The sequence below is a fragment of the Chroicocephalus ridibundus genome, chromosome 1 (assembly GCF_963924245.1).
Source record: "Chroicocephalus ridibundus chromosome 1, bChrRid1.1, whole genome shotgun sequence".
Classification (NCBI taxonomy): domain Eukaryota; kingdom Metazoa; phylum Chordata; class Aves; order Charadriiformes; family Laridae; genus Chroicocephalus; species Chroicocephalus ridibundus.
This window is the reverse complement of record NC_086284.1, coordinates 79642781-79670685: the sequence shown is the minus strand read 5'-3', so window position 1 is coordinate 79670685 and position 27905 is coordinate 79642781.

Sequence of the window (27905 nt, the reverse complement as noted above, 5' to 3'; positions counted from 1 at the left end):
CCTTTGACAAAAGAAGTGCAGTTGCCACATTTGAAGTTTAAAAACTTTATTTTAGCAGAGATGCTATTTTGCATGAAGACATGCTCCAGGAGACATATTATGCTCTTCTTGAAACATTTTTAATCATCATCTGAGACTCACTTGTAGAAGGAACTGGGCAAACTGTTCACAGTGTATAATATACTTGGTATATATAATCCTTGCCTTTTATTTGTAAATTAGCTCTGAGCAGCATTTGAATTTTTTCTATATTCAGAATTGCTCAACTATATCTTGACTCACTGCCTGCTCCTGAATTACTCTTGTAAAATCTATGAATATCATTTTCCTTGGTGTATGATGTAATACGTACCCAGATCAAATGGCATTGTTTCTTTTACCTCAGTGGATAGCCATAGCCAATTTGAAAAAACATTTAATCTAAATAAGGAAGACGAGATCTAGATACAACAGAATCATGGAATCAGAGAGTCACAGGATTGCTGGGGTTGGAAGGGACCTCTAGAGGTCATCTGGTCTAACCCCTTTGCTTACACAGGACCACCTAGAGCCATTTGCAAGGTTGCAAAATGCTTATGAAAGTGGTACTTTTTTAGCTGGTAACTTAGGCTCAAATATTTTTTCTTTCCCTTAATATTAATTATTTGCAGTAGGGTTTTCTGAATGAAAATACTGACAAAGTTACTCTTATTTCTGATTTTATTCTTAGCTTAACTTTTTTTGTTGCTGTTTATACTTACTAGTTAATATTTTTTATGAAACAAAACTATAGAATGAAAGAAAGGACAATTGTTTTTTGATTAATGTCATATAAATTATACTTACAAGATTCTCCTTGTGATTTAATAAATGTGGGATTATTTGTATATTTCTCTTTATACTCCCCAGTTTAGCTGCTTAAGAGTCAGAACATCATAATGTTTAAACAACGTGAAACAAACTACTCTTTATTTCATGCATGTTGGTTTCCTAGTTGAATAAATTAAAACCTTAACTAAATATTTTGTCAGTAAGCTTTGAGAATATTGATAAATTTTCTGTTAAGTGGAAAATAAACTCCAAGATAACAGTAAGAAAAATTACTTTCTTTTCAATTTAAAAAACTCAGTCAGCATATCTTCAATAATTTCCTTAGTGATATTGTAGTAATCTAGTTATGCTAAATAATTTTTACACAGTTGTTTTCTGTATCTAAAGTGATTTAATTAGATGTACATTTAACAGCTACAGTATCCCAATAGGAATTGTTGTCAACTGTACTGCAGAAGCAGGAACAAATATCTTGGGGCAAAAATTGCTGAATGTGGTTACACAGTTAAAGAAAATATAATGTTCTATAGCTATATCATTACAAGGTCTAGACTTTTATCTCTTTCTTAATCATGGAGATTTTAACTTTTTATCTTCCGTGAGTTGCTCCCAATTCCCTTTTCCCCTTGCTTAATGAAGAGGCATAGATGACCTGATCATTCTTTTCTTCAGGTCTCCAAAAATCACACAATTCTGCATTCATCGGATGATATTTTCAAAATGTTAAAAAAAAAGAAAGGCAGGAGGATTTTTAGTTTTTAAAATGCTATTCTTTTCCAAGCCCTGAAAATATTCCTTCTTTTAAATATTCAAAAGGTGAAGGAAAGTTAGCTCTTAGTCAAATAATATGGCATTTTGGACACAACAAGGTACTGCTTCTTGGAAGTCATGGTTTAGAGAGTCAGTTTGATTGAACTGGTGTGCCTTCTGGATGTATTTTTAAATTAGTAAAAATCAAATGTCTCTGACTTACTGCATTTTTGCAATAAGGTTTTCCTGTAGCAGCAGCTGCCTTTCTGTGTGCCACTTATCCTGGTTCAATGGGCCTTTTTTATGTAGTTGACAGGTTGAGAAATGGGGGGTTTATTTCTGCTGTTTTCTGTTTCATCTTTCATTTGTGGTTTATATAATTCTGGAAGAAACAGCATAGTGTTTGTATTGCTTCTACAATGATAAGAAGCTATTCATTCTTACTTTCTAAGTTTTGGAAGGGGGCCCATTAAAGAAAAATCAAAGATGGTGGAAAAGGTCAATCTTTCAAAATGTAAATGTAGGTGCAAAGCTCATGCTGTTAGCCATCAGTCATATTGATTTCAAAAAGTGTTCAGTTGCAGTGCTGTGCTTTAAAATCTGACTTTGATGGACAGTTGAGTTTGATTTAATGTAGTTATTCACCACATACAAGGCAGAAAACAAGCAGTTTATTTGCTCTTGATATAACAATTTTTTGATATGAGCTGTTGCAATCATGCTGCCACCTTCAAGTCTTCTGTTTGTTGCCTTGGCAGCCAAAAAAGACAGATAAAAACACCTAGGGCTTCATCTTAAAACTATCAAACATTAGCAGCACAATCTCTAAGTCTGTAAGGTGGAAAAACTAATTAATTTAATATGATATCCTTAATAAGGATATGCTTGTATCTATGTTTATAAGGATAGCTTGTTAAGGGACTGCAAGCGTGTGTAAAGAGAAATTGGGTAGAAAGACAATATGACAAAACACCACCTACCATCTATTAGATTGCAATAAAAGAGAGTCAAATATATAATTAACATCTCACCTTTTCACCCACGCCTTTGATAGTTCTTTTGTCCTTGGACCAAATTGTCATTCAGAGGATATATAAAATATACAAAAGTCTCTTTAGCATAGCCCTCTTGTATCTGCTCCAGCTTTGTCTAAATCTTTGTTTGGTAGTAGAAACACCACATGACCATCAATTGTTAATTTTCCTAACATTCTGCAACACTTCCCTGAAATAAAAAATAATTAACTGGCCTTGAAAAATGCACTACCATCAACATTAAAAATATTTAAGAATTAGGTGGTGAGAATTTAAGGGTTTTTTTGAAGTGTGCATATTTTCTGCTTACTTTTATCAGTTTAAAAGAGTTCTATAAAATTAACATAACAGGTTTTTTCCCACTGTGTGAGGTACAGGTCTTAAAAAAATTAACTTTAGTCTTCGAAGATTTGTTTCAACTATTGTTAGGATTTTTTGATGTAGAGACTTGGATTTTGGTCAATTGCTCAGAGGCTGTCTTTATGGTTAAAGGACAGAAGCATGCACTCTGACAGCAGAATTAATCTGATTTATGTAAGACCTTAAGGTAAGTTGACTCTCAGACACTTTCAAAACATGTGTCATCCCACTTTCACCTAGAGTTATCTTCCAGGTTGGCTTAATCCCCCTGTGCTGACAAGACTCCCTGAGGAGTTATCTCAGGTAAGTGTATATTAGGTGATGTCCCCTTCCTTTTCCACATTTTCTGCTGTATCTGTGTGTTCTGAGGATGAAAACCTTTGATTCTGCATCAAACTCCTATCCTTTCAAAAAGTAAACTCAATTTGACTACTCAGAGAGAGCTGCCTTTCAAATACGTAAGTGCCAACACATTTATGACAATTCAGTCTTCAGGTACATCAAACAAATTACAGTGCCCCATATAAATATGGAATTTGGCACTTTCTCTGGGGAAAATATTCTAAATCTCTTAATTCAGTATTTTTGGAGTAGTATCTATTGAATCATGATATTAGGAGAGATTATTATATCACTAACATTTTCTGTTTTCAAAGCTACATTTTTTTTCTGATTTCTTTACAATTTTATTAGTGAAGGTCAAGAAAAATCATACTTTTATCTGTCCAACTCTTTAGCAGAAGACGTCCTAGTTAACAATATGAGATCATTAATCATAATTAATCTGTCAATGAGAAATAACTCTGCTTGATATCAATAGAAGTACTGTGATAGGCGGCCAACAGATTTTGACTTAAAGACACAAGTATGAATCTTGGGTTACTCAAGTCTTTCTGTGACATACTTCTCAGCTCTAGAACAGAGTGTCATTACCATTAATATTAATATTAATATTAGAAGCTAATATCCTGGAAATATCACAAACCCATGTCACTAAGCACCACATCTACCTGTCTTTTAAATACCTCCAGGGATGACGATTCCACCACTTCCCTGAGCAGCCTGTTCCAGTGCTTGACTACACTTCCAGTGCAAAAAATTTCCCTAATACCTTATCTAAACCTCCCCTGGCACAACTTGAGGCCATTTTCTCTTGTCCTATTGCCTGTTACTTGGGAAAAGAGACGAACCCCCACCTCGCTACAACATTCTTTCAGGTAGCTGTAGAAAGCAATAATGTCTCCCCTCAGCCTCCTTTTCTCCAGGCTAAACAATCCCATGCCCCTCAGCTGCTCCTGATAAGACTTGTTCTCCAGACCCCTCACCAGCTTTGTTGTCCTTCTCTGAACTCACTCCAGAATCTCAATATCTTTCCTGTAGTGAGGGGCCCAAAACTGAACGCAGTACTCGAGGTGGGGCCTCACCAGTGCCGAGTACAGGGGGACGATCACTTCCCTAGTCCTGCTGGCCACGCTATTTCTGATACAGGTGAAGACGCTGTTGGCCTTCTTGGCTACCTGGGCACACTGCTGGCTCCTATTCAGCCAGCAGTCAACCAACATCCCCAGTCACTCCTTTTCTGCCGGGCAGCCTTCCAGACACTCTTCCGCAGGCCTTCAGCATTGCATGGGGTTGTTATGATCCAAGTGCAGGACCCGGCACTTGGCCTTCCTGAACCTCATACCACTGGCCTCTGCCCATTGATTCAGCCTGCCCTGTCTGTCCAGGCAATACTTTTTGCTGGGAAGTTCGAGAGTCCTAAGGTTCATCTCTCTCAGTACTCAATGGGGAGAGATATTGAAAAATTTAAATGCAGCTAATATCTAGATTACAATCTAAAGTTTCCCTCTTACACTGTCCATTGTTAAAAACCTTAAAACCAACTTCATAACTTGGGTATATCGATCATGATCTCAGTTGGCACAAATCAAAGTATATGGTAGTTTTCCATATACTTTTCTCAGCTCTTAAGCATAAACATATGACTGTTAATGGAATTCTACTATTATTAATACTATCCTATTTAGCTGATGCATAAATGGAAAATTTAATTATTTTATTTTACTGTAGAATTTTAAAAGGTTCAATAAAGACAAAAATACTTTTAATGTCCCATGATGGGAATAGTGGAAGAATTGTATTTCCCTGGTTTAGACACATTAAGCTTCAGGCACTTTTCCCTCTGTTTCTTCTGAGTACTCCATGGCACTGACTAGTGCTACCTGCAGGATTCTTATCAGGAGCAGTCTCCTAATATCTTGCTATCTTCTGCCAATGAGGAGTAACAATCTGTTCAATGTCTGCAGTGGAAAGAGAACCCTGCTAAAAAATAAATAGGATTGTAAGACAAATACACAACAGGAAGAAGCACCTAGAGATTTCACTCAGCAAGAAAGCGCTGGTGAGAAATAACATCTTGTACTTCATTACACGTCCTAATTTTGGGATACTTTCTGTCACAAAATTTGCTTTCAAATATAGTCTTTAGTTTCAAGGTTGAATAAAGATGACAAATTCAAATAATTTAAATTCGTATTACATATTTTATTACTTGTCGTAGTTTAATCCTGGTGGGCAGCCCAGCACCACCCAGCCGCTCACTTACTCTCCCCTGGTGGGGTGGGGGAGAGAATCAGAAGGGTAAAAGTGCAAAAACTTGTGGGTTAAGATAAGGAAAGTTTAATTGGTATACCAAAAGCCTCATGCCCAAACAAAGCAAAATAATGAATTAATTCACTTTTTCCCATCAGCAGGAAGAAATTCAGCTATCTCCAGGAAAGCTGGCCTCCATCGTGGACAACATTTACTTGTGAAGACAAACGCCATCACTCCAAGCATCCCCTCCTTCCTCTTTCTTTCCCCAGCTTCTGTTAATGAGCACAATGTTATATGGCATGGGATACCCTTTTGGTCAGTGGAGGTCAGTTGTCCCAGCTGTCCCAGTCCTGCCTACTGGCTGGCAGGGCAGTGTGAGAAGCAGGAAAGGCCTTGACACTGTGCAAGGACTGTCCAGCAATAACTAAATCACCCCTATGTTATCAACAATATTTTCATCACATATCCAAAACATAGCACCATACAACCTACTATGAAGAAATTTAACTCTATCCTAGACAAAAATTTTTTAAAAAATAAATTAGGTCTTCTGGTAAAATGGCACAGATAAAGTTGTTTTAAACCATCCATCACTGTGTGCAATAGGAAATATATTTCTAATAGTTAGACTATTCACTTTAAAAAAAACAAACAAACAACAAAACAAACAAACAAGAAAACCACACCAAAACCCAACAACAACAAATGCCTAAAAAAAAACAGAAGAAAAAAAAAAAACAGAAAAAAAGAAAAAAAAAGAAAAAATAAAAGAGAAAATCTACTTTTATTCCCAGTCTTAGAGACCTACCCCAAGCTCTTAAGAATTTCTGGTATTTTGTTGACTTCAGCAGGCTTTGGATAGGTTGTTTGCAATTAATTCTTAAACCAGCCTTCTAAAGTGAAACCTCAGCCTTTTGTATACCTAATCAACAGAATTATCTTGTGAAAGGTAAAAGGAAAGAAAAGATTGTAATAGGTGTCCTGAAAATTGAGGAGGGCAAAACATTGATGCTTTCATTCATGGTAATATGAATCTTCTTCCCCCTTATTCCAATAATATCTATATAGTTTCCAAAGCAGGTAATGATGAAATGAACTTAATAATGGAATGAAAAAACTAAGGAACTAAACCACCACTGTCATGATATCCCTACTGAAAAATATTGCTAGAGGCACAAATGCCATAATTTTATGTATGGCATAATGCAATGTACCAATTTAGATGGCCCCTAAGGGGAAAAAATAACCAACCAACCAACGAAAAAGAAAACCCACCAAACCCCCAAATTATTTATTTAGCATGCTAGGCAATGTGCTAGGCACTCACACACACATAGTTTATTTTTGACAGTCAATTGTAAACTTTTGGAACTTGTCTTCAACTTCTAGCACAAAAGAAAGAAGCTTTGTTAAACAATGGTTTGATTTAGGTGGAACTGGTAGTATTGATCCTTTCCCTTACCCCCCGACACTGACTTTAGGTTGAGGAAAACTTTAATTGGCTTATAATAAAAAACTATATTGATAAACAAAAATGTAAGACTAAACTGTGTAATAAGGAGTAGAATGACATTAAATACAGTAGATGCCATTAAATACACTTATATGTGCTCACTGTACGTTACCAAACTTAGCTGCCTTCCTCCAACAAGGCTGTCAATACTACCGACATTTTTACTGTCAGGGAAGGCTGTATTTAGAAGACAATTTTAGCTGGCTATTTAAAATGTCTACTTTAAGAAAAGTCAGCTTTGTAAATGTATTCCTCCTTTTCTTATCAAGGGAATTTAATTAACCATCCAAATTTCAGACATCTATATGGGGGAAAACTCTCTATTTAGTCACATAAATTCTTATGTTCTTATTGAAGACCATTGATGCAGGAGAACATGTTCCACACAGGAACAAGTGGAAAATGGTGTCAAAGAGTCTTTTGGTTTGAAATCAATATTTTTCTTTTTTTTTTTTAAAAATATTTTATATTTTTTATATTTTATATATAATATATATATTTTATATTTTTAATATTTAAAAAAGAAAAAGGTAATTCACAATTTTGGATATTTGTTTTGGAGACATTAATATAAAATCTGACCGTTAAATTTTAAGGAAGAAGATGTAAATGTGTTTTGGATTAATTAAGATTAAAACCTCTATTTCATGGCAGTGTTACTTCAGTATAAATTGAGCAATTCACAGCATGAAACAGATAAAGATCTGTTTCTAACCAAACCAATTAATGTGCATTAATCATGACGATGAACTAAATTCAATGCATCTGGCTTTCATTAAAGGTTTTGACGCTGCTACTTCTTCAATCAAATGACTATGTTTGAGAAACTAGGAATTAGGTAAAAAAAAGGCATAGAGTAGTAGGTAAAGAAGAAATAAAAGAAGGAAAATTGTAGGTTTAGATAAGAGCTATCTGTTTTTCAAGCATGAGTTTTTAGAACACATTATTAAGTATTTTCAGTTATGAACAGAAACAGCAAAAGGGAAAGTTTTAATGAAATGTATTGATTATGTGAGACCAGAAGTCATCAACACGAAGGAGAAGCAACATACTTTCAGAGGAGCAACTGGATGACCATAAGGTATGAAGAATCGGAAATGAGAAGATAGAGTAAGGACCAGCCAGTCCGAGATTTCTCTATAAAATATGTAGGCCCATACTGTGAGATGACAAAAAAAGAAGAGATAAGGCAGCAATGAGACAGAAAGAGGAAAGAACTAGATGATTGTCAGTGTATTGCTGCCCTGAAATGGCAAATTTTATCCTGGTGTGAAGTTACTATAATATACAGAGACAAACTGTGGTAATATTAATGATATATACAAGACAGTGGTGAAACTGCCTCTGTAAATCTACGGCTATTTTTATTCCCCTGTATTCCAGGAAGTCTGAACCTGCTGCAGAGAAATCCAATAAAAGTAGTCAGTGAATAAAGAGAAAAAGAAATGTGAAAGAACTTCTGTTTTCACCTTAGAGAAATGGTAGTGAAGAGGTAATATGATTACTTTCATCTGAAATACCATGCATGAGTAAAAATAAATTAAGTGAAATTAAAACTGGAATACATGTTGAAGATTCATCCAGGATTCAGGAATGAATGGAAAAAGATTTAGCAGGTGACAAATGTAAGTTTTAGATTAGACTTATAAGCTTTAGATCAGTGAGTTTCTTTAACAATGCTCTGTAGAGGCAAAGTGAAGCCAGAAAGCTACGGTTTAAAATAAGTTTGTGACAGGAACTTCATCAAATAAGTTCTCTACAACAAAAGAACTGATGGTTTACTGTGTCCCTTCCAATCCCGTGTTTCAAGTTCTGTTAAAGCCATTTTGCCTTATCTGTGTGGGTTTTTTGGTTTTGTTTTGGGGTTTATACATTCTCTTTTTAATGTCGGCCAGTGATGATCAAAAGTCATGCTGGAAACTTGTATCAGTGTCCTGAGTTACTATCCTTCCTCTCAGGTCCTTGGTTACTTATTCACAGAACAATCAGAAATAAAAGCTTTTTTGCAGAGATCTCTTTTAACTCCTTTCATAAACCTGGAAAGACACTGTATGCAAACCAAGGAACACAAAAGCTTCTGGAAAACATATTATAAATAGAAGCACCAAGCACTTAAAGACAAATGTATTTGTCAGAAGAGTTGCATGTAACTTAATAAGTCATCAGTAAAAATCAAAATTGCCTAAGCCTGATTTGACATTTTGGTGAATTTGTAAGATTTGCTTTTCCCTTAGCAAAAGGTGTTGTTCCTTAGCATTTCTAGTTATAGTTAGCCTGATAAGGTTTTTCTGTCTCAAGATTTTTGGTGTTGGGTTGTTTTTCTTTTTCTATGTTACAGTACAGAATACTATACATAGAATCAGAGTGATTTATTGATTAGGTAAAAAAAGAAAGCTCCATAGAGTCTTTAAGATTCCCTTATGGAAACTCATTTCTTTTCTTTTGGCTAGGTCTGGTAGTCATACCATACTTTTTCTTTTCTTTTCAATTAACTCTAAGGATAAAAATTGTGGTTACTCACCGGGGCACCAGAAGTGATGCAGGAGGTATGACCACATATATAGTGACTTGGTCAAAAATCACAGAGGAACAGTAAGGCAATGCTTTGAACGTACAGATAATAGTTTTAAATAATTAATTTGAAAATGTATACTTATCTAGTATTTCTGAGGCTCAAAGTAGCTCCTGGACAGAGAGAGCATAATTACCTTTAAGCTTAATATGGGTTTTACCAACCTTATTTAATTCAATTTTTGGTTTATAACATTCTCAAGTCCTTCAGGTATCTAGTTCATTTTAAGTCTGCTTTCGTCTGATAGAAACTTACCTTTCAAAGTCTAAAAGTTGTCCAATTATGTTCATATATACACAAGTTCACATTCATCATTATGGCATTAAGAGCACGCTCACATTCTAGAAACATAAAAGCTTTTTCAGAATTTTCTAGCAGCTGCCAGCAGAGCGTAAGCAGGTAATACTTTTTTCCATTTAGCGCCATAAACATTAGGCAACATGCTAGAGGTATTAAGTTCCTCAGTTTCCCTTTATACTCCATGTAAAAATTTGCGAGTCATTGATTCTAATATTTTAGACAGAATACTTCATTAGTTTGAGTCATTCCACTGAGATCATGAAAATTGTTTACAAAATGAGTCTATTCAGTGTACCTAATGGTGGCAAAATCCTGAAGCCTATGGGAACTGATTTTTATAAAATAAGGGACATATCACTGAGTTTCCATTCACTGGAAAATATTTTGGGTTGCAGCAGGAGAAATATGTAAAGGCCTTTCTTCAGTCATTATTGTAGTGATTTCAAATGAACTGCTAGAAAGAACTGAACTAATGTATTAAAAAAATGAAGATGCACATTATAAGTAATGTGTGTATATATATATATGGCTTTTACTATTGGTGCCTTCTTATTTCAGTTAATAAAACAGAAGTTATCTGTATCCAATAAATTAAAAGTGCTTTTTTTCATAGATCATGCCCACATTGCTCAGTGCAGCTCTGGGGAAAGCTATGTCAGTGGAAAGGGAAGAGTGGTGGGTATGTAGACAGTTTACATGCAAAGTGAGTAGCTAAAGGTAAGCCAGGCAGCTAATCAAACATCTTTTAAGGCCTGCATTTTATCTGATTGAGTCAACATTCATAGAAAAGAGTTTGGCAGGTGAAAATTAGGGAGAATAGCTAGCTGTCCAAAGAAAATTGCTTTTTCAATTCTCTGTAAATTGTTGTGCTCTAGAACAGTATTAGAAGCAAACATTCGAGCTGAATCTAAAAGAGGTTTGAGTTTTTAAAAAAGGAAAAGAAAGTGAGTAGAAAAAGAGTCTTCATACACTATTATTGTACGCTACTGAATCTTAGCTATCTCATGAAAACCACTACAGAAATAAGATATGTAATATACACTGATTATACCAATTGTACAAGGGTAAATAGTGTAATACGTATTTTCTTTAAAATAAATATCTTCCTCTTGCATATTACTATATGCCTACTTGTACCCTTATTTACACAATCCATGTAGTTAAGTATTCATTAACAACCTTAACTGCATAAAGTTTGTAACATAATAGTTACCTGTCAAGATTATTATACCTTGTCTTCAGGTGCATAAATCAGCAAAGATTCAGTAAGTAAATGGAGCTATAAGATTTTATATTGACTGACTATCTAACGCCATTGCATACCCAGATTGAGAATGCTCTTATGGCAAGGGCTTGAGACACATTTTTCTTTTATTTTCTTAGTTCCAGAGTACCAGATAAAGGTCAAAGACAAAATAAGAAATTGAGCTAACATAGAAACTGCTATGCCATAACTGTAATACTGTCAGTAGTTCAGAAGTCAGTGATTTAGCTAACTGTATTTGGCTGTCTTTTTGAATCATTAGCTGAAATGACCATGTACCTATTTAGAGCTTGGTAGTTCTGGGGAGGATTTTTGGCAGAAAAGAAAGCCACTCCAATTACCCTTTCATCCACCATGATAATCATACCTTTGGAAACAGTTAAAGAGGTCTGGCTATGGATTTGACTGTATCAGAGTTGAAATGACAGACAAGAAAGAATGATATTTGAAGTGATTGGCTCCCATCTATAAAACACACATCAAGTCCCCCTACTAACATAAATAAATAAATTTAGACCGATAGTTGTTGAGGATGGTCATCTGACTAATAAGGATGAAGAAAATGCAGAGAAATTAATATTTTTTTTTCCTCATTTTTCAATAATACTGATAAACTTTGGACTGCTGGTCCCCTGAGACAGAGGACCTCGAGGGTGGGAACAGTTACTTTCCTTTTGCAGACACTGAAATAGCAAGGAACTAGCTGTATCAGCTGAATGTTCAGAAGTCCATGGGGCCTGGTGGAATTAATCCCAGAGTGCTAAGGAGCTCACGTATATTATGTCAGGACCCCTGTCGATCATCTACCAAAAGTCTTGGGAGTCTAAGTAGGTTCCTGCTAACTGGGAGCTATCCAAAAATTATTCTGATTTACAAAAACGGGCATGAGGGAAAACTGAACTACAGAGCTGTTAATCTAATCTCAGAACCTGGAAAAATTATGGGGAAGATTATACTGTGTACTGTTGAAAGACATTTAAAAAATAATGCAATCATCAGGAACAGTAAACATGGGTTCACAAAGAGAAAGTCCTATTTAACTAATTCGATGTCCTTCTATGATAAGGTCACCCACCTAGTAGCTGAAGGGAAGGCGGTGGATGTAGTTTTCTGGATTTTAGTAAGGCTTTTGATACTGTTTCTCACAGTATTCTCCTGGACATGTTCTCCAACTGTGGGATGAGCAGGTTCATGGTGTGCTGGGTGAAGGACTGGCTGAAGGGCGGAGCTCAAAGGGTGGCAGTGAATGGGACTATATTTGGCTGGTGACCGGTCACCAGCGGTTTTCCTCAGGGTTCAGTTCTCGGGCAAGTTTTGTTCAATATATTTATCAATGATCTGGATGTAAAAGTTGAATGCACCATTAGCAGGTTTACTGATGATACCAAACTAGGAGGTGCCGTTGACTCTCTTGAGGGAGAAGATGCCTTGCAGAGGGATTTTGGGGTTAAATTAATGGGATAAAATTTAACAAGTCCAAATGCCAGACCTTGAACCAAGGACAGAGTAATGCTGGGCACAAGTATAAACAGGGAGAGGAGTGTCTGGAGAGCAGCCCTGCAGAAAGGGATCTGGGTGTGCTGGTCGAGAGCAGGCTCAACAGGAGCCAGCAGTGTGCCCTGGCGGCCAACAGGGCAAAACGCATCCTGGGGTGCATCGAACACAGTATAACCAGCTGGTAAAAAGAGGTGATTGATTATTCCACTGAATTCAGTGTTGGTGCAGCCTCACCTTGAGTACTGTGTGCTTTCCTGGGCCCCACAATTTAAGAAGCATGTGAAGGTCCTTGAATTTTGTCCAGAGAAGGGTAACAAAGCTGGTGAAAGGGCTGGAAGGAATGTCCTCTGGGGAGCAGCTAAAAAGGCAGCAATATATTATAGATAACTGAAGCTCACCTAACTCAAATGGTAAAGATATAGTGGAGCTAAAAGTTTCAATATTCAGGTCAGTATACATAGAAATGTTAATATGATGTTTTCAAAATTTTATTTTTACATTAGTTTTTAAATAGTATATATAGAAGTTCAATACCTTAACAAAGTTAATTTTATTGTATTATTCAAATATTACAAAATTTTATGTTTGGTCTATTCAGTGCAACCCTAATTTTGCTTTCCTGTCAGAAAGGGAGCAATAGTGGTTCAATTCACAGTCTTTTTTATCTTTGTTTTTAATTCTTTTTCCTTCACAGTTGCTAATACTCTCTAGGGTTCCTGACCGATATCTCTGGAAGTGGATGAAGAGAGTGCTGTTTGTTGGGCAACATCATTCATTTGCAGAAGACATTAGTATGTCATGATAAGGCAAGTGAAGCTCTAAAGGTGATTTCTGTTGCTAAGGCAGCTGACTTATGCCCTGAAAATCTGATGAATGATTATGTTTATGCATCTATATGTGTATGTATTTGTATGTATCTTTGTCTTTGGAACACAATTTCACAACTCTTAAGTGATGTCAGGTAAGTCCCTTGAACTGTGTACCTTATGTTCTTAAAATCTGAGGTCTTCTTTGCATATGTTTGAACACTGCAAATCACAGCTGAAGTTAAAGGAAGCAGTGATTTGAGAACAAAGTACTGTTTAATAGCAAACACATGAAAAGTGACCCTCCGCAAAAACAGTCAACAGCCTCAATCATCTCAATCTTTTTGAGTCTCAGGTCTCTACATAAAATTGGACTAACACATCCCCTAAAATAATTGGTGCAAAAAAACTTTTTTTAATATTTGTGAAGTATTTAAGTATGGTGAATAAAAAATACCATAACAAAATGCAAAAAAAAGTAACTAATTTTGTTTCCAGAGCATAGAAAAAAGACTAACTCGTAGAATACATAACGAAAGAGTAAAACAACATCAAATAGCCCATCACTGCATGAACGTTGCTTGTGTTGTGCCCTGATAGGGCAAGAGTACTGGAAGTAAAAACTGCATAAGATCTATTGTAATTAAAGACTGTCCTATAATTCAAACCTGAAAATCTTACCTTTTTGAGTAGCTAGAATTAAGCTAGTCATAATTTCACGCTAGCTGGTCATTCAGCCCAATTTTCATCTAAGTAGAAAACCATTACATACATGAAAATAATAACCTTTAAAATGAAAAGGAATACTATATATGAAAGGCTTACTGTCCCTCTTGCCTACTTGGAAAAGCTATGGTTCCTTATGTTATTTTCAGTCTAGGCACCATCAGACTGGACTGTGGGATCCCTGAGTTAGAGAAATTTATAAAACTTGGGAAGGTTTTCTCAGTCTTGTCAGTCTGATGCTCCAGATGAAAAGCCATCACTGTGGAGAGCACTGATGAGGGTGCTTAACAATGACCGTACAGTTATCCATTGCTGATTAGTGTTGCTTGTTATCCATGCAAAGTAGCTACTGCAAAGGGCAAGAAAGAGGTGGAAAACTCCAAGATTTTTTTGTTAAGGTTTATAACTATAGCTACCTGCTACCTAGTTTTCATTCTGTTGATGTAACTCCAGACAGCACCATAGTCAATGAAGATGTGTTCAGAGACCCTACACTGAAATGCAAGATGTGAAGCTAGGGTCAAATCTAAGGAAAGATAAAAGAGTGAGTAAGAATAAATGTATTGAAGAAATAATTATTTTAAATATGAAATATGGCCACGTGATTTTTTTTTAATTGAAATACAATCATACAGAATCCAGTGGCAATAGGAGATACCATTCAAACACATAGATAGGTCTGTTCCTTTTGTATTCCCTCAGCTAATGCTTATTTAGATTCTAGTTTTATTAAGATTACTCTAATTTCACCATATTCTACTAAATAAAGTGGGCTGTGAGAGATACCTACTCAAGAATGTAAAATTTAATTTGCTGCCCCCTTCTCATTTAGCTGCTACTTTTTACCTTCATCTGGGTACCACCTGCCTTTTCACCAGAATTAAATGGACAACCTTGACAAAGCTTTTGACAGACCCCTAAAGAGATAGCTACTAAGCAAATACAGTGGCCTCAGTCACCCTTGGAAATTTACCAAACTTCAGCTAAAGCCACAGGAACCGTGTATTTCAATATAGTATGCAAGAGAGAAAAAGCTGAAGAACCATCCTTTTGATGGTTCCAGCATAGTGTGTGGTATTAGGATGGAGAATTATGTCAGAAGAGAAGACTCATGTTTGCACAGGGACCTGTAGAGGTAGGTAAATTAGTAAAACAGAAAGCTGGTGAACAGACTGAAGTATTAGAATTGTTGCCATATCATGCAGGTTTCTTTGTGTATCCTGCAAGATCTTAAGGGTTTAGACAGGTATAATTTGTTGACAGGACTGCTAATGTCTTTGACTTGTAGAGGGTAGACGTTACCTGTTTTTCAGAGCCATGTGTCCTGGTTTGGGGTGGAGCAGAGCCAACTTCCTGTTCAGTGAGAGAGCCTCTTGCTCTTACTCGTTGCCGTGGCAACAGGGTCATCGAACTTGGTTGTTTACCCAGTGGAGGGGTTGCACCTGTGGGGAGGTGTGGACAGGTCAGGTGACCCAAACTGACCAATGGGGTCATCCCATCCTATCTGCCATGCTCAGTGTTAAAACTGAGGGATCAAAGGGGTCAGTTTGGCTGTTCTTTGGATCTTCTCCAATAGTCTCTTTGTTGGCTCTTCTCCAAGGGTTCTTCTTCAGTGGACTGCTTCTCCAATGGCACTCTTTTTCAATGACTGATGTCTGAGGAGGACCCCATCAGCTCATCTGCCTTTTGATCCCAGTCAGTGTGTTCCAGTTCCCATTTGTCACTGAGTCCAGTCTGGAATTTTCCCAGTGCCTGCCAGTGACATCACCCTTAGGAGCTTGATATGGTTTTGTATATGTTTGCATATATATATTTGTATTGTATCTATTTTATTATATCCTTTAATGTATTATTAATTTTTCATTACAGTAGTTTAGGTTTTTTTCTAAACTCTTAACTATATTTATCGCTCTTCTTCCTCTCCTTGGAGCAAGAGATGGGGGAGAGCATCTGTCATCTTGTCATTGGCCAACCTGGCCCAAACCACGGCACTATGTTATGCTTAAGGTATGGGTATTTGTGGTAAGGATAGAAGAAGTTTAAGATTCAAATGTCCTTGTGAATCTTATAAGACCCATACAATGAAGATGATGACTGATGCTGAAAAATACCAATTTTTTTTATTCTTTGAGAGACTATAATCAGAATGCTACTACTCAACCTAAATTTAGATTTAGGATTGGGAAGAGATTAAGATCTAGACTGCTAGTGGATCCTAACTATGCAACTGTTTAAATGAGCTTTCTTCAGTATTGAGCTTTCTTCAGTAACCTAATGCCTTAAGGTCAACCAAGGATTGGCAGGCTCTTGGTTGGCTAGGTTTATTGTTGGGGATATTATACCTGAAATGATGGGTTAAGTAGCTAAATTCATTCATAGATCATATTGAGTGCTAGAGAAAGAAAATTAATTCTGATGACACAAAGTTAGAATGACTGACATATTGTTCTTAAATTGATTCTTAAAATAGGGTTAGCATTATGGTTTAGGTTCATGAAAGAAAGATCTGAGGGTTTTTCAGGCTGCAGCCTGCAAGTTACAGATAACTAAAGTAAGAATTGTTATTGACTGAGATAAATGGTTTTGTTTTAGTAATTCCTGGATTTCCTTGGCTGTACTTAAGACTAGGGACAATGTTGAAATAGGTTTAAGATTTAGGAAAGTAGTAGATGAAAAGTAAGATTTATGGTTGATTCTAGAAATACTGTAAGCTAAAATGAGGGCACGTATAGACTCTGACTCATGTCAGCTTGGTGATGAATAAGACTACCAGAAGCTACTATATTTTGAAAGATAGTAAGTGCATTCTTCCTTCTAGTCCAAGCAACAATTGTAGCCATGGGATATATACTTGCTGAAGAATCAGACTGGTCTGCTGGTGGCAGTTTGAGAGAAGGGATTTCTTCTGCCAAGATAGTTAAGATTAGTATTAGGGTAAGGCTGTGATGGATTTCAGATAGACTTATTCTTTGGATCAGTTGTAACTGAGCAGCCAGGTCTGTTCAAAGATCTGGTAAAACCCAGAAGAGCGTGTCAAAATCTCAAAAGTATCCTAAAATTATGTTTAATATTAAGACACAGAGACTGAAGAGCTAGATTTTATTTTTTTTTTTCCCCCCTTTGTACAGTGCAAATTTAGCAGGCTAGGATAAGGGTTACTTCCAGAAAGGACTGCTGTAAGTTTGAGAAATGCAGAGATAGGTTTGATTTCCAGGATAAATTTCCCGCTGGTTCTTTTCAAAGGGAGTTTGGAAAAGTACAAATTGAAAATTAGATGAATGTTGATCCCTTAAAGATCCACTGTGGATGTTAAGAAAACAGTGTGGATTGTAAGGAATGGTGTAATTGAGGGCAGCGATTTAAGACTGAAGTTGATAGGGTTGCTTGAATTACGCTAAGCATAATTTAGAAGGCAGAAAATAGGAAGTCAAAAGTAAGAGAAAAAAAAAAAAGAGAACATGAACTAGATGTTATGTGCTTTCCTACACTGCCCTGTGTGTGCCTACACACTCGTATCAAAGTGGAAGCCGTATATTTAATAAATATAGTCATGACATTTGAAGTTTTTAATTAGATAATTGATATATCAAAATGTAGCTGTTATCTGTATGTAACTAATCCAACTGACTGCTAGGACACCCCTCTTCCACCCCCACATCCACGTGCATTCCTATAAACGTGTTTGAAAGCAGCACCACAACAATCAGTACTGTAGTTTACTAAGTTTACACAGCAATTGTCTGTGAAAGCACTCACAGAAATATTCCCTCTATTGCATCCCCATTCAGATGTAGTAGAATGAGATGCAATGCCATTCACTTCTTCACACTGAGTAGGCTCTGAACAGTCATAAAAACAAGGTAAGACATGGCATGAGGCTAGGAGTGCTTCTCCACCAAAATCACTTAGGAATTTGGGGGATTTCTAGCCCTTAATGAAACACCTAGCTTCAACCTGCCTTATGTGGGATTGGCAGAGGAAAAGACAAAAAACCTCTTCTTTTTCTTCTTCCCCTCCCGCACCATCCCTGCCCCCACCCCCCCCCCCCCCCCCCCCCGCAGTTACTGTGCAAACCTGAAGCAGGAGACCAGAGTGATCAGAACAGCCCACATCACAACTTTTAACTACTACGTTTGTCTGAGCAGCTACTCTACAGAAGGGAAATAGCTGAGTGTCAAGACAACAAACTTTTTTCTTCTTCAACTTTTTGGTTTTCTCTGTCTTTTTCTTGGGGAAATGTGTTTATGCTCATACTGAATAGCAAGTAAATGTCAGTAGAGCAACATAGATTTCTGGTTTTCAAAACTGGCTGCAACACAGGGCCAGAACAAAGAATAGTCCTCTGATTCGCGTTTCAGGTCTCCTACTCTCTGTATTAGACAGGATTGTCTGTGTGGATCCCTGTTAATGAATCATTTCTGAACACAATATTCCTTTGCAGCTATGCCAGAGGAGACTGCTCTTTGGATTTTCAAGCAGTTCTGCCTGTCTTGATCTGAATCCAAATTTAAAAAATAATTTAATCTTTAGCAATTTTCTCCTATGCTCATTTTAGGATTTCTATAAACTTTGATTTGATTTGGTTTGGTTTTTTTTCCGTTTGGCTGGTTGGTTTTGACACTTTGTTGACTTAGGTTGCTTTACATCCTCTATACGAACGCACATAGTCCTTCTGCAGTGTTTTTACCTGCATTGTAATTCCCTCCTTTTGGGTTTTTTCTATTTTCAGCAATAATCATGGAATCATAGAATTGAGAGTTATTTAGGTTGGAAAAGATATTTAAAATCACTGAGTCTAATCATCAACCTAACACTGCCAACTCCACCACTAAACCATGTCCTTAAGTGCCACATCTACACATCTTTTAAGTTCCTCCAGGGATGGTGACTCAACCACTTCCCTGGACAGCCCATCCCAATGCTTGACAACACTTTTAGTGAAGATATTTTTCCTAATATCCAATTTAAAGCTTCCCTAGCACAGCTTGAGGCTGTTTCATCTTGTGCTATTGCTTGTTACTGGGCAGAAGAGACTGACACCCACCTCGCTACAACCTCCTTTCAGGTAGCTGTAGAGAGCAATAAGGTCTCCCTCAGCCTCCTTTTCTCTAGGCTAAGCATTCTCAATTCCCTCAGCCGCTCTTCACAGGACTTGTCCTGGCCACTCACCAGCTTTGTTACCCTTCTCTGAACCTGCTCTAGCACCTCAACGTCTTTCTTGTTGCGAGGGGCCCAAAACTGAACATAGCATTCGAGATGGGTCTTCACCATTGTCCACTACAGGGGGATGATGACTTCCCTAGTCCTGCTGGACACACTGTTCCTGATACAGGCCAGAATGCTGTTGGCGTTCTTGGCCATCTGGGCACACCGCTGGCTCATATGCAGCCAGCTGTTGATCAACACTCCCAGGCCCTTTTCTGCTGGGCAGCTTTCCAGCCACTCTTCCCCAAGCCTGTAGCGTTGCATGGAGTTGTTGTGACCCAAGTGCAGGATCTAGCACTTAGCCTTATTCTTACTCAGGGAAGAACTTACAGTAACATTCATTTTCAATAAAGTTGAATAAAATAAAGCTGTATTGTAATAAAAAGTCTTTCCAGGATCAACACACTATAACTTTATGTGCATTGTGGGTCATACCTAGGAAGTCTTGTTTCAGGCTATTTCTATACTGATGTCACTGCTGGACCTGTATTTTATGAAGAGATCTTTGAATTGATTTTAAACTACCTGTCTTGGGCTACGAAAACAATGTAGCACAAGCTAAAAAGCTCTCCTAAGACACTGAAAATAAGTGAATGGTTTGTCTGCACTGCCTTCTGCTCTCTTGCTGCTGTATCATTTGCATCACTCTGGTGCCTTGGGCATGTGCTGTAACTTGCACAAAAGTATACCAATAGTAGTGTTGTACGGATGGTTTTCTCTTCAGAAAATTATTTTTTTTGTCACTAAGTCAGTGTCTACAATACGAACTTTAATGACTTTACTCTGTAAAATTTATATGTAGTTGTACACGGAGTAGATATATTTCAATGGACCAATTTCAGAGAAAATGGTTGTGATTGTTACAAGGTTAAGTGTGGCTTTAAGAAAACAAACCTCAAGGAAAACTAATTAAAATGTTACCAAGGTAAAAAAGGAGAATCTTTATAAAAGAGGCATGCAAATAACTAACAGAAGTAATTTTCAGGACATTATTGAATCTACCCTTGAGATTTCCTTAGAAAGAAATGCTTCAGGTTCTCATCTATGCTGAATTGCTGGAATGTGCTGTAGGTAATTAGATATTGATTCTAGCTGTCAATGGATATACCACCTATCGTCCATTTCCATGCAATGTGATGTGTATAAAGTCTGAATTAATCTTGGACTACCTTTAAGTAGTTACATTTTAATTACATATTACTTGTCACTAAGAAAATTAATCTCATTAGAAATTGAAGAGTATAAGAAATTTTTAATGTTTAAGTGACTCTAACATTAAAAGCAGTAACTGATTTTTGCTTACTGCTGTTTTTCAGATGTACGTGTAATTGCAATGCTTTCTGATCTGAAAGTGTTTGATCTCATTTGTTAACAACCACCTGTAGAGAAAATGTCAATAGTAATCGCTACGATCAATTTGAGCTTAATTGTTTTTCTTGAAAAGTTATTACAAGATCAATGTCTACTTCCATCTACAGTAACTATTGTTTTTACAGTTGTTAATGTAACCTTATAAATCTTTCATTATGTTCCAACCATTGAAGTGAGACTGTGTTCAATTTGATGACATTATCCACTTTTGTCTTCCTTAAATATGATTTTTCTCTAATTAGGTCCAAGTGAATAAAGGAGAAGATCAAAGCCAAACAGAGTTGTTAGAAGAACCATATAAAGTTCTGCAGAACTAACTAAATATGCTGTTAAGCTATACTCAAGCATTGCATATTTTGCTTATGTATTAGCATAGGCTGATTTTGTTGGTCTTGACTGAGTCTGTGTGTGCACGTCTGTCTACAGATGAAGGACTGAGTATACAGAATAGAAGACTACAGCTTAAGTGTATTTTTTTGTGAAGTTATATATCATATTGAATATAAAGCCAGAGATAATCAGCTTTCCTTTGAAGAAACAGCTTTTATTTATTCATATGGTGCTAAAAGCACTGATAAATTCTCAAGCTGTTTCCTTGTTTATCGTCACAGTGTTTCACTGCCTGAATGGTTTAAGGGCTTTATTTTTCCCTTAGCAAGTTTGAACTTTTTAACATATTTAAAGGTCCACAGAAGCAATGGCATTATATACATGATGATGAACTCCTTTGTCTATGGATCTAGTATCTAATTTACATTACAAAAAATAAAAAGCATAGAATTTATGTATTATAAATTTTATCTCCTATTCTTAATTAATTTTTGTTGCATTTCTTAGTTAAAGAGCCTGCTGATGTGAATTTAGAACATTAACATAACTACTCTTCCCTGCAAAACTTGCCCCTCAGATTTTGCTTGAAGTAGTTAACTGGGAACTAGTAATTGAGTAAATCACTCAAATTACTTTGATACATCTCCTAAATGACAGTTGATCAAGTGATTTGAGCCATGAGTAATCTTCTGAAGACAGGAATTTTTTTCTGTTATTCCCATAGAAAATGTACAGTATCTTAGTTTTCTCCCTGTCTTTCTGGAAGTAACAGTAGTACAAAACCAGACCTTCCAGACAGGAAAACAGTGTGCAGCGTCTTGCTGTGCCAAAATATGCTTTCCAATAAATGGATCTCAAATAAAAAACAAATAAATGAACAAGAAAAAAAACAACTGTTGTGGTTTAGCCCCAGCTGGCAACGAAGCACTACACAGGCACTTGCTTACTCCCTGCAGTGGGATGGGGAATTGGAAGGGTGAAAGTGAGACAACTCGTGGGTTGGGATAAAGACAGTTTAATAGGTAAAGCAAAAACTGTGCATGCAAGTAAAGCAAAGCAAGGAACTCATTCACTACTTCCCATCAGCAGACAGGTGTTTGGCCATCTCCAGGAAAGCAGGGCTCCATCACAGGTAACTGTTACTTGGGAAGACGAATGCCATCACACTGAATGTTCCCTCCTTCCTTCTTCTTCACACAGCTTTATATGCTGAGCATGACCTCATATGCTATGGAATATCCTTTTGGTCAACTGGGGCTCAGCTGTCCCAGCTGTGTCTCCTCCCAACTTCTTGTGCACCCCCAGCCTACTCGCTGTTGGGGTGTTGTGAGAAGCAGAAAAGACCTTGACTCTGTGTAAGCACTACTCAGTAATAACTAAAACTGTATTATCAACACTGTTTCCAGCACAAATCCAAAACATAGACCCATATTAGCTACTATGAAGAAAATTAACTCTATCCTAGCCAAAACCAGCCCAACAACACAAAAAAACTATGGCAAAATTAAAATGTTGGTGATTTAAGCAGGTCTGAATGAAGGAATTGCTCTGGTTTTGTCTCCATCCAGAGAAAATCAATTCATGTTGCAGTCTGCTCAAGGACAACTAACAGCCTTTTCCTCATGAAGGCTGATGGAACCTGTTAAAAAGAGGCTGTCGAGTTTGTATGACCTGGGAATATTCTTCAGACATTAGCAGCAGCTGATGGTTAGGTATCTTCTCTTTCTCAAAAATTCTCTTTTGGTGGTGGTCACATTAATAGAAGAATTCAGGCTTTAATAAGAATTCCTGTAAAGTATGCTAACAAAATTCTTGCTTTTTTTTTATAGGTTGAAAGAATAGAGTCTCAACAGTTACTGCAATCAGTAGCTTAAATAATTCCATTACCCTTGTCTTTGGAGGAATTAAACAAGATTGGATTGATGATGTATCAAACAATGAGATCCTATTTTGTAGTAATCTTCCTACCTCTGAAGCCCAGCAGGAAAAACCTAATATAATATTTTATTTATATGATAAAGATGAAAGAGTCCCAGATGTCAAGCAAGTATTTTGTTACTGGCTTGCTAGTAGTACAAGAAATCCTGGTGACAAATGCACAGTTTTATGGACAACCTCTCATTTTCCCTTAAGACTTCTCAGACTGGTGTCAATAACTGAGAGATAGACCACTGGGTTGAGTTATTCAGAGGAAAATGTAATAAGATATTGCCACAGTCTTTGAGACCTTGAATCTTTGAGTAAACATCCCAACTGGAGGTCAGGTGAAGAACAAAAAATAATCATAGACAATTAATTATCAGCTGCTTGTCATCAGAAATTCACACACTGATCTTCCATTGCTTCCTACCAGCGTAGTCAGTTGTCACAGAAGTGACACAGTGCACACAGACAGTGAAAGTATGTTACAACATTGCACAAAACAAATGGTCAACAGTGAATATAACAGAAAACTGCAATACATGAATAAGTTTTCAGAGAGGTGATGCATTTGGCAAGTGAGAAGACATGAAACTGTTATGTGTATTTTGGGAATAAGAAATCAACCAAGGAGAGACGTGAAAGAAAAATTTATATATTAAATACTGTCTTGGTTTGAGGTAAAACAGAACCAACTTTCTGTTCTGTTATTTTACTTTTCAACTAAGCCACTTCTAACTAACTGTCTGAAATTAGCAGCATGTTTTTCAGACAGTGCCTACTTCCAGCAGATAAAATCTGATGTTTATAGTTAATACTAAGGGATGGTATGTAGACAGGCTCCTGCTTATACTTATTGCTATAACAACCAAGGTCAGCTAACTTCATTATGCACCAAGTTGGAGGGTCAGAAGAGCATAAAAGGTTCGCAGCTGTGGGGAGGAGATGACAGGACAGGTGACCCAAAACTGACCAACAGGGTATTCCATCCCATCTGCATCATGCTCAATATAAAAGCTGAGGAATCAAAGGAGTCAGTCTTTTTCTTCAGTGGACAGTGTTCTAAGAAGGACCCTTGTCTGTCTGTCTGCCTTTGATCCTGCTCTGTGTGTTCCTAAATCCAGACCTAGAATCCGGTTCCTGTCCATCACTGTGTCCAGTCTGAGACTTTCCCAGTGCCTACCGTTGATGTGATCATCATCCTGGGAGCTTGATATGGGTTGTATATATTGTATATATTTCATTATTTTCTTATTAATATTGTTATCTTTTATCTGGATCTTAAAGGTCTCTTCCAATGTAAATGATTCTATCATTCTACTCACTTTTGCAAGTAGACCCACATTATATAGAGGGGTCCCTTACTCACTGCTGTCACATCCTTCTCTCCTCTCACTCCCAGCTATTCTAATCCACTTGCGCATATTCTGATTAACTGTATATTCCAGGAGCCTTGTATTCAAGACAGACATCAGTCCCATCCATCACACATCAATGTCAAGTTCACTGGGTATATAGTCTGTTCCTTAATTTCAAGCATTCTTTGAGGTTTAACAGTTTGTATTGACAGTTTTCCTAAGAAGCAGTTCTTGCACTTACTTCTAAATTGCTCTTATTACTTCTGTTCATGACCAGAATTCATGGAAGATCACTTTGTAACAACTTAGTCATACTTAAGTGTGTATCAAATAGAAATATGGGAATAATCATTAATAATGATTATCAAATGCAATATTCCACATATTTTATGCTAGTAGCTATTGTCGCCTAAAAGGAGTTGAATTTGAAAACTATGAAGGGCGTTTTCTGACTGTATAAAAAAATAGATAAATTGAAGATAGAGATCATATTTTTTGCTAATGTAGTTAGGTTACTTATACATTGGTGTATATTCCTAATTTTTGAGTAACATCAGGAACAAATTGTGAACTGAGAATATTTCCCTTTTTTTACTTCTTATCCAGCCTTGTCAGTCATATACATCAGTCCAAGATGTAAAGAATAAAATAATAATAACAGCAACAAAAAATAAAACCCCCAACACTATCTTATCAGGGAACACATTGTTTCCACAGAGGAGTGTGGAAACTCAGTCTCAGGTTTCCCAAACTTGTATTTCATACAACTTTCTTTTGGTGTACATTCCGTTGGTGAAACACCAAATGGGTAAGTGTCTTTCATTTTTATAAATGGAGCTTTGTAGACTTTTTCTTGGCCTCCAAAAAAAGAATACAATTTAGAAAACCCTTCACTCTCTTTCTTTCTTTTTTTTTTTTTTAAAGTATACACTACTCCTATGCTATACTCCTATACTATCTATTGTATTTTAATGATGACGTCACCAGAATATCAGTATGTTAGGAAAAACCCTAAGCAATGGAAAAAGAATTAATTTCTTTTGTGAATTCACATATTTTATTACAAAATAACTCAAAAGATTTTTTTTCTTTTCTCCTTTTTTTTTTTTTTAACTTTGGGCTGGCAACTGTAAAGTGACATAAGCAGTTTTTCTGAGTATCCTAAAATGTCACAAATTATTGCCCTTCTCAAAAGAATGAAAGATCCCAAGTAACCAATATCTAAATAAATGTGAAATCTGTTATGGCACAGTAAGCTATAGGGAAAAAAAAATCCTTTTATTTCTAATAGTTTTTGAAGGTTTCCCTTTTCATGGCATTGGAAATGCATGGTGGTATTTGACACAACTAACTCACAGATATAACAGTAGTCAATTGACTGATTTATTTTTTTATGTTATTTTCCCATATGGTTGAGTATGGGTATGAATATTTTGAGAAGCCTGAGTATTTTTTTTATAAAATACTATTTAGTCATTGGAGAAACCTCTTAAACTTCTCTTGCGTCAAAGAACAGCCTTTCCTCCTTCCATCATTTCTGTGCAGCTGGGTATATCTATGACTATATGTTTCTGTTAATACTATGTCTTTTTCATAATTAGGAAATAAACCAAATAATTTTTCATTATAAACTAAAGTGGAAAATACCTATTTGTATATTTGTTATTTGGTGCCACATGATGGACTACATAATATTATGCAAAATAATAATTTAGCAACTAACTATTAAAAAGCTAGCTAAATAAATATTATTTTCTAGTCCTACAATTTTAGATGTATTTTTTTATATTTCTTTATAATTTTATTGTATGTTATTTGTTTATTTATTGAACTGCATAGAAGTTTTCGTGAAAGACTTACATAACCTGTTGATACTGTTTCTGTGATTAAGCTGAGAAATGCATTCTTGAACAAGGATATCTTAATGTCTCAAGAGAATTCTGGTTCAGCTGTGCATAAACAAGCAAATATTCTTCAAAAGGGGAGACTGAGTCTGGACATCTCTCACCCATTGCCATAATGACCAAGCTCCTGAGCGATTATCTCGCTGCTCTTCTTTCTCCATCTCCATGAAGAGTACTTTATAGTTCATTTTCTCTTAGAGCCAGGTAGAATTGGTTTTGTAAAGACTTATGTAGTTTTGAATTTGCCCATAGCTCAAGAAAATTAGCAAGCTACTTGTCCTGGTTTCAGCTGGGAAAGAGTTACTTTTCTTTCTAATTATTGTTGTGAAAGGAATGTCAGTAATGCCTATTGGTTTTAGTTGTTGCTAAGACATCTTTACACTACTCAAGGACTTTTTTGAGCTTCCCATAGAAGCATAGACAGAATGACGGAATAGGCAATGAAATATTCCATATCATAGATGTCATGGTCAGTATATAAATGGGGGTTAGCCAGGCAGCAGGAATCCACAATCACTGTTCCAGGCAGTTCCAATTCACCAGACAGTGAGAGTGACTGTGTCATTATTATTATTATTATTGTTGTTGTTATTATTATTTTTTCTTTTCTGTTATTGTTTCTATTAAACTGCCTTCACCTCAACCCACAAATGGTTTGGTTTTTTCTCCCTTTCCTCCCCCTTTTTTCCCTTTTCTCCTCACCCTTCTTAGGAGGAGGTGGGGAAAGGGAGAAGGGGGAGCAAGCAAGCGGCTGTGTGGTCCTAGCTGCCAACTGGGGTTAAACCACAACACTACTAAAAAGTATCAGAACAGTAAAAGTTGTCATGGAGCTGATGTTCTTGGAGATTTTAGGGATGTTGAGAGTGACTAAATAATGCATTTGGTTGAACTGTGTAATGTATCATGTACTTGAAAACACTGTGGATGCAAATTAATTATTTTTTAACCCATTTCAATGTCCAAAAGTTTGGCCCTTTTGAAGCAGTGTTTCCTGACTCAGGGGGCTAAATAAATATATAAATAAAATAAATAAAATTTAAAAATAAAAAATAAAATCTTGTCAACTTTCTAATTTACAATGCAGATCCTGTGATCTGAATGTTGATTTACCTTCAGCATATTACTTTGTGGGAAATGGTGTGTAATTGGTATTCAAATCATTCTCTTTATACTGCTAGTAGTGGGTTGCTTCTAGAAGGGACAAATGTCTTAAGATTCATTAAAAAAATGCAACACATTTTCTTTTATGTATGTTTTTTTCTGAAAGAATTTAAATTTAAAAGAGTAAAATGATTTCCACATTTAATCAATAACAAGATTATGTTTAGAAAATAAATGATACTCTGTTAAAATAAAAACAATGCACTCCATCACAATAATTTACATATATTATCGATCAATTGAGTACAGTTCATTTGGTATTCTATGAGATGGTTTTGAATAGAACAGACCAGACCAGAACAGAACAGAACAGAATGTCCTCCGCATTGTCATAATTTCATTATTTTTCCTTTTTTTTTTTTAATTTAATAACATGGAAATGTTCAATATTGAAATCTGAGACATTTTTCCTTCTGTCACTGTAAGATG